Source organism: Oncorhynchus mykiss, chromosome 27 (genome assembly GCF_013265735.2).
Source record: "Oncorhynchus mykiss isolate Arlee chromosome 27, USDA_OmykA_1.1, whole genome shotgun sequence".
Taxonomy (NCBI): domain Eukaryota; kingdom Metazoa; phylum Chordata; class Actinopteri; order Salmoniformes; family Salmonidae; genus Oncorhynchus; species Oncorhynchus mykiss.
Genome location: NC_048591.1, coordinates 35560534 through 35570660, shown reverse-complemented (window position 1 = coordinate 35570660; position 10127 = coordinate 35560534).

Genomic DNA, 10127 nt, shown 5'->3' with positions numbered 1-10127 from the left:
TGGAAATCGTTAAATTCTGAGACTATCGATCCCTACAGAATAAGAGCAAATTTTAGATACTAATTACTAGTCTGCAGCTAAAAATGATGTAAACCTGGGATGAGAATACCGACAACCGCCGAAACATCTATTCTAAGAACAATGGACCCCTGACGTATCCATAACAAAAGACACTATCAGAAGCAGCCAATAGACCTACAACCACTCTCTGATGAACAGACTCTCCAGCAGACGGACTGACGATTCCAACAGAGAAGATCACAACAACATATGTGCGTAAATTTATTGATCCCCTGTGTAGTGATGCTACTTGTCTTTCCCGCCTTTCTCAGTCCACACCCCCTTCCCTTTGTCCACCAAGCCGTCCTATCGGTTTGTCCCACTAGGGAATCTTCCCTATCATTGTTAATAACCATATCTACTGTTTGTTATGCATTTCTGTGATTATTTAGTTGGTTAGTAAATCAATTATTAAGCCAATTGGTGTATGGATGATTCATGGTTTAGGCTGGGTTCGTGCAGATAACCAACGACGTTTGGAATGAGACTGACGTAAGGTACAGAAAAAGTCATTAATAGAAGACTAATTGATCAGATATTAAAATATCGGAAGACTTATATTCGGACAATTATTACTTTGCAATCAAATTAATTAAATTGAACCTAATTGTTTAATCACGTAATAACAATTACAGAGAAATTATTTGATAAAATAAGTCTTCACCTTTAATGATGACAAAGAGACAACATGTGTGTGTCTTATGCTTGTGTTTCTGTGGTTCTCTCTGTGTGTGTTTGTGTAACTGGTGTGTTTGTCTTCAGTGGAAGCTTGCCAAAATCTATTTGTCAGCAAATTGAGATAGACCATGAGCTTAAAACAAATCAATTTATTATAGAGATCAAATCAGATCGTAGCTCATTCTGCTTATAGTCTGTCAGCATGTTTTTCAACTGACCTCAAATACAGTTATTTTTTGTCATTTATGAGGAAGCTGCTTTCCTTTCTAAAGTTGATTAAGGTAACAAAACAGAATCATGTTTTCTCACTCCTAATCTTCTCGTGGTGTTCTACCATACAGTAGATGTGCTCTTGGTGACGGCATGCCTGCTTACACGCACAGACACACACACACACACACACACACACACACACACACAAACACGCACACTCCCTCACACACGCACGCACACACACACACGCACACTCCCACGCACACACACGCACACTCCCACGCACACACACACACACGCACACTCCCACGCACACACATACACACACACACACAGTGCCTGCAGCGGGAGATAATTGAGGTCAGTGTTGTCTCTGCATCTCCACTGTAGCTCTGTGTCTCTGAGAAAAGGACAAGACAGAAGCTCATTTAATGGCGATAGTCTCCTGTTGACGTCTCCTTCACGTCACTTCCTCCCTCCATCCCTGTATCTCTCTGTCTGTCTGTCTCTGCTACCAGCTGGCTCTGTTTAGACAGAGAGTGTGTCTATAACTCAAACTGACACGCACACACACACACACACACAGTACACACACAAGCACACACACAAGCACACACACAGACTCATGTTGCTTTTCTTTCTCTGTGTGTGTGTAGAGTTGGGTGGAGCGTGCTTAGAGTAATGTAGAACAGTCTGAACTCTTCTACCCTGATACCTTCCTCAATGCCCTGTGACAGGAGACCGTCAGGTTATACCCTCATACCTTCCTCAATGCCCTGCGAAAGGAGACCGCCAGGTTATACCCCAGAGAGAGAGAGAGAGAGAGAGAGAGAGAGAGAGAGAGAGAGAGAGAGAGAGAGAGAGAGAGAGAGAGAGAGAGAGAGAGAGAGAGAGAGAGAGAGAGAGAGAGAGAGAGAGAGAGAGAGAGAGAGAGAGAGAGAGAGAGAGAGAGAGAGAGAGAGAGAGAGAGTGTGTGTGTGTGTTTGTGTGTGTGTGTGTGTCGTTCCAATTTGTATGACCTGTGTGCTTAGTATGTATCAATACATTGTCCACTGTGTCAGGTCTATGGGCTGTTCCATGGACAGTCTGATCTCATGGAATAGTCCCATAGCAGAGGCTCAACTCCATGTCAAGGTACATTATAACAACCCAATGGTGCTGCAAACACCCCAGGGATGGAGAGGAAGAACGAGGCAGAGACAGACAAAAGCATGGGATTGAGAAACGGGGGGGGGGGGGGGGGGGGGACTGTGACAGAGAGTGCTGGAGGCTAAGGCTGCAGGGAGGAGGTGGGAAACTCCATTCAGACCTGTTAGCTGAGAGAAAAGACTATTCAGCTTTCACAGTGATCTCTCTCAAACATACACACACACACATATTCATAGACATTCACACACAGACAGACACACAGGCTCATATGACATCATTCCGCACACACAACATCGCATTTCTTAAACAGGAGAGAGGGCCTCCCTTCCTCCATACATCCCTCCATCCATTTCATACCTTTTTCTATACCTCCTCTCCCTTTCATGCTGTATATCATTTAAAGGGTTGTGTTGCTTATAATGATGTACCCCCCTTCTCAATTCAATTTCAATTGAAGGACTTTCTTGGCATGGGAAACACATATTTACATTGCCAAAGCAAGTGAAAAAGATAATAAAACTAAAGTGAAATAAACAATAAAAAATTAACTGTAAAGATTACACTTTTATTTTTTTTATTTCACCTTTATTCAACCAGGTAGGCCAGTTGAGAACACCTTTATTTAACCAGGTGGCCAGTTGAGAACACCTTTATTTAACCAGGTGGCCAGTTGAGAACACCTTTATTTAACCAGGTGGCCAGTTGAGAACACCTTTATTTAACCAGGTATACCAGTTGAGAACACCTTTATTTAACCAGGTAGGCCAGTTGAGAACACCTTTATTTAACCAGGTGGCCAGCTGAGAACACCTTTATTTAACCAGGTAGGCTAGTTGAGAACACCTTTATTTAACCAGGTACTCCAATTGAGAACAAGTTCTCATTTGCAACTTGGCCAAGATGAAGCAAAGTAGTTCGACACAAACAACAACACAGAGTTACACATGAAGTAAAACAAACATACAATCAACTATTCAGTAGAAAAATCTATGAACAGCATGTGCAAATGAGGTAGGATAAGAGAGGTAAGGTAATAAATAGGGCATGGTGGCAAAGTAATTACAATATAGCAATTAAACACTGGAATGGTAAAATGTGCAGAAGATGAATGTGCAAGTTGAGATCCTGGGGTGCAAATAAATAAATACAGTATGAGGATGAGGTAGATTGGATGGGCTATTTACAGATGAGCTATGTACAGGTCCAGTGATCTGTGAGCTGCTTTGACAGCTGGTGCTTAAAGCTAGTGAGGGAGGTAAGTCTCTTGCAAAAAAAAGAGTCACAAAAGTTCCAAAATAATAAAGATGTTGCAAATGTCATATTCTTTTCTCTCTCTCTCTCTCTCTCTCTCTCTCTGCCACCCTTTCTCTTTCGCCCTCTTTCGCAGTTGGAGTTTGATGTAGCACAGGTACAAACACACATATGCATGCATGCACACACACACACGCACACACAGAGACGAATCATGGAAGTACTCTCTGGCTCTGTTCTTTCTGTAGCCAGGGTCAGAGTTCAGCTCTGTATTTAGCTGTCGTCGTGGCAACATAGTTCTTATTGTTCACATGTCTCTTGTGATTCAGTTTATTTCCCTAAAGGTCTTACTTTGCAAGAGGAGGAATTAAATATATTTCCTCTCTGAACAGGCCTGCCTTCTTTCTTTCCTCCGTCTTGTCCTCCTCCTCGGTTATCTGAGTAAAACTTCCCTCTTGTCCTCCTCCTCGGTTATCTGAGTAAAACTTCCCTCTTGTCCTCCTCCTCAGTTATCTGAGTAAAACTGATCAGACAGGAAAGGAAAGGGAATACTTTGTATCTGACCAGTCGTTTCAGAATCCAAACAATACAGCATACTGTAAACAGCATTAATCCCCTCTTTCTTCTCACTCCTTCCACCTCTCCATGTCCCTCTGTTGCTCCGGTGTATTGTTAACGTGCCCCTCGTTAGTCTAATGGATGTAACACCAGGCTAATGGATTCAGTCCTACTAGTTATCTGAGGGATCTGAGGCCTATCCAGCTTCAATCTGCTTTTCCTGCTGCCTTGCCCACCCTTACCTCAACACACACCGGCACAAACACACATCACACATCACACAGACATACAGGCACACACACCGGCACAAACACACAACACACATCACACATTACACAGACATACAGGCACACACAAACGCGCGCACACACACACACACTGTTGGACTTAAGGAGGGTAACCATGTTTCTCAGGCAGGCTTCACTACAAGTGTTGGCAATGACATTTGTAATGAGACATGGCTGGTTCTTAACTATGTTTGAAAACCATAGATTATTTTTATGTTTTTTTGGTTTAATGTTTACACTTTAGCATCATCAAAGTCTGTCAATATATTCCTGCATTTTATTTACATCCCGTTATAAAAAATGCTTGTTTACTCTATATTTCAGATGAGCGTTTGTAGGAGCATTTCTAGGAGCGTTTGTATGAGCATTTGTATGTGCTGTGAAGACAGGCCCTGGATCAGGAGATATCAGACTGACCTGGCCAGTATACTATTCTAGTGGTATTTGTCAGTGTGATTGGAGGGTCAGTGTTAGTTAAACCCCATAGTGATTGCTTGGAGTTCAGGCTCTTCTGGCGTTTGTGTGTGTGTATCTCTCTCTTTCAGCTCAGTAATGACCCTGGAGAGGCTCTCATGGATGACAATGGGGGAAGAAAGATTGTGTGTAGTGGGAGGGAAGTGTGTTTTGTGTGGAGAGCACATGGGAGGAGGGGTGAGAGTGTGTGCTGCAGTATGACAAAAGGGAAGTGAAATGGAACAGTGGGTTTAAAAGGAGATGGGATTGGATTTCAGCAGAAAACAGACTCCTGGACCAGAGACAAGGGGAGCGGGATGGATGGAATGAGGAAAGGAGAGGGGACAGATGGAACAAGGGAAGTAAGGGTTAACAAGAGAGATGGATGGGGAGGAGAGAGAGAGAGAGACCAAAGGGAGAGAGAATTTTCACCATCAGAGGAGGAGGCCTTATTTGTCTGCTGTGTATGGCAGGCTATATGAGTCAGTATGTGGAATACATTATGTTGGCATGTCCTGTTTGTCCCCAAATACCATGAATTGCCTCCCTAAAACCCTCGCTATTTTTCTGTTCTCTCTTTATACAGTGGGGCAAGAAAGTATTTAGTCAAATCAAATCAAATCAAATTTTATTTGTCACATACACATGGTTAGCAGATGTTAATGCGAGTGTAGCGAAATGCTTGTGCTTCTAGTTCCGACAATGCAGTAATAACAAGTAATCTAACTAACAATTCCAAAACTACTGTCTTGTACACAGTGTAAGGGGATAAAGAATATGTACATAAGGATATATGAATGAGTGATGGTACAGAGCAGCATAGGCAAGATACAGTAGATGGTATCGGGTACAGTATGTACAAATGAGATGAGTATGTAAACAAAGTGGCATAGTATAGTATAAAGTGGCTAGTGATACATGTATTACATAAGGATACCGTCGATGATATAGAGTACAGTATATACGTATGCATATGAGATGAATAATGTAGGGTAAGTAACATTTATATAAGGTAGCATTGTTTAAAGTGGCTAGTGATATATTTACATCATTTCCCATCAATTCCCATTATTAAAGTGGCTGGAGTTGAGTCAGTGTCAGTGTGTTGGCAGCAGCCACTCAGTGTTAGTGGTGGCTGTTTAACAGTCTGATGGCCTTGAGATAGAAGCTGTTTTTCAGTCTCTCGGTCCCAGCTTTGATGCACCTGTACTGACCTCGCCTTCTGGATGATAGCGGGGTGAACAGGCAGTGGCTCGGGTGGTTGATGTCCTTGATGATCTTTATGGCCTTCCTGTGACATCAGGTGGTGTAGGTGTCCTGGAGGGCAGGTAGTTTGCCCCCGGTGATGCGTTGTGCAGACCTCACTACCCTCTGGAGAGCCTTACGGTTGAGGGCGGTGCAGTTGCCATACCAGGCGGTGATACAGCCCGCCAGGATGCTCTCGATTGTGCATCTGTAGAAGTTTGTGAGTGCTTTTGGTGACAAGCCGAATTTCTTCAGCCTCCTGAGGTTGAAGAGGCGCTGCTGCGCCTTCTTCACGATGCTGTCTGTGTGAGTGGACCAATTCAGTTTTTCTGTGATGTGTATGCCGAGGAACTTAAAACTTGCTACCCTCTCCACTACTGTTCCATCGATGTGGATAGGGGGGTGTTCCCTCTGCTGTTTCCTGAAGTCCACAATCATCTCCTTAGTTTTGTTGACGTTGAGTGTGAGGTTATTTTCCTGACACCACACTCCGAGGGCCCTCACCTCCTCCCTGTAGGCCGTCTCATCGTTGTTGGTAATCAAGCCTACCACTGTTGTGTCGTCCGCAAACTTGATGATTGAGTTGGAGGCGTGCGTGGCCACGCAGTCGTGGGTGAACAGGGAGTACAGGAGAGGGCTCAGAACGCACCCTTGTGGGGCCCCAGTGTTGAGGATCAGCGGGGAGGAGATGTTGTTGCCTACCCTCACCACCTGGGGGCGGCCCGTCAGGAAGTCCAGTACCCAGTTGCACAGGGCGGGGTCGAGACCCAGGGTCTCGAGCTTGATGACGAGCTTGGAGGGTACTATGGTGTTGAATGCCGAGCTGTAGTCGATGAACAGCATTCTCACATAGGTATTCCTCTTGTCCAGATGGGTTAGGGCAGTGTGCAGTGTGGTTGAGATTGCATCGTCTGTGGACCTATTTGGGCGGTAAGCAAATTGGAGTGGGTCTAGGGTGTCAGGTAGGGTGGAGGTGATATGGTCCTTGACTAGTCTCTCAAAGCACTTCATGATGACGGATGTGAGTGCTACGGGGCGGTAGTCATTTAGCTCAGTTACCTTAGCTTTCTTGGGAACAGGAACAATGGTGGCCCTCTTGAAGCATGTGGGAACAGCAGACTGGTATAGGGATTGATTGAATATGTCCGTAAACACACCGGCCAGCTGGTCTGCGCATGCTCTGAGGGCACGGCTGGGGATGCCATCTGGGCCTGCAGCCTTGCGAGGGTTAACACGTTTAAATGTCTTACTCACCTCGGCTGCAGTGAAGGAGAGACCGCATGTTTTCGTTGCAGGCCGTGTCAGTGGCACTGTATTGTCCTCAAAGCGGGCAAAAAAGTTATTTAGTCTGCCTGGGAGCAAGACATCCTGGTCCGTGACTGGGCTGGATTTCTTCCTGTAGTCCGTGATTGACTGTAGACCCTGCCACATGCCTCTTGTGTCTGAGCCGTTGAATTGAGATTCTACTTTGTCTCTGTACTGGCGCTTAGCTTGTTTGATAGCCTTGCGGAGGGAATAGCTGCACTGTTTGTATTCGGTCATGTTACCAGACACCTTGCCCTGATTAAAAGCAGTGGTTCGCGCTTTCAGTTTCACACGAATGCTGCCATCAATCCACGGTTTCTGGTTAGGGAATGTTTTAATCGTTGCTATGGGAACGACATCTTCAACGCACGTTCTAATGAACTCGCACACCGAATCAACGTATTCGTCAATGTTGTTATCTGACGCAATACGAAACATCTCCCAGTCCACGTGATGGAAGCAGTCTTGGAGTGTGGAGTCAGCTTGGTCGGACCAGCGTTGGACAGACCTCAGCGTGGGAGCCTCTTGTTTTAGTTTCTGTCTGTAGGCAGGGATCAACAAAATGGAGTCGTGGTCAGCTTTTCCGAAAGGGGGGCGGGGCAGGGCCTTATATGCGTCGCGGCAGTTAGAGTAACAATGGTCCAAGGTCTTTCCTCCCCTGGTTGCGCAATCGATATGCTGATAAAATTTGGGGAGTCTTGTTTTCAGATTAGCCTTGTTAAAATCCCCAGCTACAATGAATGCAGCCTCCGGATAAATTGTTTCCAGTTTGCAGAGAGTTAAATAAAGTTCGTTCAGAGCCATCGATGTGTCTGCTTGGGGGGGGATATATACGGCTGTGATTATAATCGAAGAGAATTCTCTTGGTAGATAATGCGGTCTACATTTGATTGTGAGGAATTCTAAATCAGGTGAACAGAAGGATTTGAGTTCCTGTATGTTTCTTTCATCACACCATGTCACGTTGGCCATGAGGCATACGCCCCCTCCCCTCTTCTTACCAGAAAGATGTTTGTTTCTGTCTGCGCGATGTTTGGAGAAACCCGTTGGCTGCACCGCTTCGGATAGCGTCTCTCCAGTGAGCCATGTTTCAGTGAAGCAAAGGACGTTACAGTCTCTGATGTCCCTCTGGAATGCTACCCTTGCTCGGATTTCATCAACCTTGTTGTCAAGAGACTGGACATTGGCAAGAAGAATGCTAGGGAGTGGTGCGCGCTGTGCCCGTCTCCGGAGTCTGATCAGAAGACCGCCTCGTTTCCCTCTCTTTCGGAGTCGTTTTTTTGGGTCGCTGCATAGGATCCACTCCGTTGTCCTGTTTGTAAGGCAGAACACAGGATCCGCGTCGCGAAAAACATATTCTTGGTCGTACTGATGGTGAGTTGATGCTGATCTTATATTCAGTAGTTCTTCTCGACTGTATGTAATGAAACCTAAGATGACCTGGGGTACTAATGTAAGAAATAACACGTAAAAAAACAAAAAACTGCATAGTTTCCTAGGAACGCGAAGCGAGGCGGCCATCTCTGTCGGCGCCGGAATCCTTCCAGTCAGCCACCAATTGTGCAAGTTCTCCCACTTAAAAGATGAGAGAGGCCTGTAATTTTCATCATAGGTACACTTCAACTATGACAGACAAAATGAGAAAAAAAATACAGAAAATCACATTGTAGGATTTTTTATGAATTTATTTGCAAATTATGGTGGAAAATAAGTAAGTATTTCTACTGTATCTCAGTCTCCAAATATGTTCTGTTTAGAATTGAACCATATTAATCAGGATGTGTTATTTAATTGTGATTGGCTGCAATTTCAGTTGAATCCACCAGAAAAGACAAAACAAATAATACAACAAAAAGTATTAGTATTATTATGTATCACGTCCAACTGTGATTGGGAGTCCCATAGGGCTGTGCACAATTGGCCCAGCGTTTGTCTACCTCTAAAAACAGAAACAAATGTTTTGGCCTTTATAAATATTATTTAGGCCATTATTCAGATTACAATCTGTAAAAAAAAGTACTGTAGCCTACTCCCGACGTCACGTGGTACAGCGCCATATTTTCCGTTCCATCCTAACAGAAACTCAGAGGGTTTTTCGTTTTTCTTGGAATAGAAACACCCTAATTAATCGAATTAATTAAGCAACATTTCTTAATTAAAATCAGTCCCATTTACTATGTTCTTACAAAAAAAGTGATAATGTTATGTTTTCATCTGATAAGATGAATTATCTTTGTTTCCCAGACTTATCCATTCATCTCTGAGTTGTGCATCTCTGAGCTGTTGTTATGTTTACTCTTGTTGCAGACAACATTAGATTTCTGTTTCTGATCTATAGTGTAGCCTATCTGTAAGTCAGTTATTTCTTGGCCCCGAAGAGCCACAGGGTGTGCACACATTTGTTCCAAACCAGCACTAACTTATAATTCAATGAATGTAATGCTTATCAAGAATACAATTGATTGAATCAGGATTGTTTTGTTTGCTGGATTTTGTTAGTTTTCTGATATTTAGACCAGCTGAATCTATTTCTGGTAGTTAGACCAGCTGAATCTGTTTCTTGTAATTCAACCAGCTGAATCTCTTTTTGGTATTTAAACCATCTGAATCTGTTTCTGGTGTTTAGACCAGCTGAATCTATTTCTGGTGTTTAGACCAGCTGAATCTATTTCTGGTGTTTAGACCAGCTGAATCTGTTTCTGGTGTTTAGACCAGCTGAATCTATTTCTGGTGTTTAGACCAGCTGAATCTGTTTCTGGTGTTTAGACCAGCTGAATCTATTTCTGGTAGTTAGACCAGCTGAATCTGTTTCTGGTGTTTAGACCAGCTGAATCTATTTCTGGTGTTTAGACCAGCTGAATCTGTTTCTGGTGTTTAGACCAGCTGAATCTATTTCTGGTAGTTAGACCAGCTGAATCTGTTTCTTGT